The sequence below is a fragment of the Miscanthus floridulus genome, chromosome 2 (genome assembly GCF_019320115.1).
Source record: "Miscanthus floridulus cultivar M001 chromosome 2, ASM1932011v1, whole genome shotgun sequence".
NCBI lineage: Eukaryota > Viridiplantae > Streptophyta > Magnoliopsida > Poales > Poaceae > Miscanthus > Miscanthus floridulus.
Genome location: NC_089581.1, coordinates 55,106,964 through 55,109,151, shown reverse-complemented (window position 1 = coordinate 55,109,151; position 2,188 = coordinate 55,106,964).

The window sequence follows — 2,188 nt, the reverse complement described above, 5'->3', positions numbered from 1 at the left end:
AAACATTGACTAATTAGGCTTAAAACGTTCGTCTCGCAATTTCCCACCAAACTGTGCAATTAGTTTTTCTTTTCGTCTCCATTTAATGCTCCATACACGAGCCGCAAACATTCAATGTGACAGGTACTGTAGCAACTTTTTGGATTTTGAGGTGGAACTAAACAAGGGCATAACTATTGGGTCACGGCTTGACCCAGCAGTGAGAGGAGAGCTTCATTGCCAGGTCAGTAGGATCTCAATCATTAATGTTGGGTGCACCATTTTGACTCCGACAATCACCCTGTTCGCTTGTTGGTTTCAGCCAGCCCAAACCAGTCAGCCAACAGTGTTTTCCTCTCACAACAAACTAGCACCAGCCAGCCCAAACCAGCCCAGAAACCAACCAGCGAACAGGCTGAATGAATTTAGATCACTGCTAGCTCCAGGTACCCGACATTGATGAGCCCATATGAATAGTGTTTTAGACCCGTTCGCTTCGCTAAATAAATAAGTCGAAATAGAAAAACACTATTCTGGTTGAAAAAACAAACTAAAAAGAACGGATTATAACACAAACAAACAGAACCTTAGTAGCTAGTGATTATGCAAATCTCTTCTAATATATGTCACATAGATTAAACTCTGTTTTTTGCAAAGATAGTTCAGACATACTTTCGAGACAAATAAATATGGAGTACCCTCAACAATTCTTCCAAAGTGCATTTAACCTAATTTACTCCCTCCGGATAAAAATAGTAAGTGACATTCTACAGTTGTTTGGAACTATAAGATTTTATTAAACATTTGGGGATTTCCAGCTTCAGCTTCCAAAACAAAACATCGGCTTGCTCATCAGTTGTTCTTGCGCAGGAATTACCGAGAGGCGGGTATGGTAACATGGCAGCGAGCTGACAGCCTGACACATATCATTACATACTCCGGCATCTGTACTTGTTTTTGGCCCCAAGTCACAAGTGCTGGTGCAGAGCTGCAGTACAGCAGTAGTGTGTCTGGTAGTACTTGTAAATTTGCAGCACGAAATAAGGATGCAAAAGGCCCAACGTGAGATACTGAGAATGGTATGCATGGCCATGAGGAATTCCGCTTGCGTCCAATGGTCGTTGCAGAGAAAAACTGCAACGAAAAATACAACGCATATTTTTAAACATAATATGCACGGCAGTCATCCAAATCATATATATACATTGGGTTTGCCATCCAATAGCCTTTGGTCTCTGAGTCATTTCTTTATTTATTTCCTTAATAATATATATATAGTCCATGTGTGTCGTCTCTGAAGCCACTACCTACCCGTGTCAGAACCTACCAAAACTGGGGGAGAATCCAATGGGCCTTTTTTTTTTTGTGTTGTTGCAACGTTTACATACATCATGTCATCATTCATAAAAAATAATAGAAAAATATATAAGTTCTTCTTTATGTCAAATAATCTTCATTTAAATTCATATGATTCGTATTTTGTTTTTTTTCTTTAATGACATTTCACGACCACGACCATTTCCTCCTTTTTAACCACATATAGTGAATAATCAACTCGTCTGTGTACCTTTTTTTTATTTAATGACATTCATAGTAAATAGCCACACAATTGCTTGGAGATGCCGGCCGTTAGGACAATATCCTCTTTCATGCTAAATTTTGGTATTAATTTATTTAAATTTTCACCATGCCAATACCAAATGATCAATCTCATATGTAATATATGGTGCACAAATTTGTGGCTGTCATCATCTCCTATCTTACGAATTAATGTATAGGGGCTAATACCATCACTGGACTTTTTATTAGACCAGTCTCGGTGGCAGTTTCATGTCCCAATTTCCAACACATCCATATTTTAAAAACAGTGTAGAAGAGTTTCATCCCATAAAACTCTCTCCGCTCCCATAAAACTCTTATCATCTCACTCTTCATTAATACGAGGCCACATCAGCATATTTAATGCCCATAAAACTCTGATAAAAATCCCATTGAGACTGGCCTTATGATCTAATGACTTAGTTAAATAAAAAAATCTATGTCTAATATAACTGCAAGATTAATCAAAAAATATAAAAGAAGAAAAGGCCCACACCGTTACATTTATGATAATCTAACGTCTTAGATTAATAAAAATGTCAATACCTAATACAATTACAAGATTAATCGAACGACAAAAAGAACATACATTGTTACATTTTATTTTATG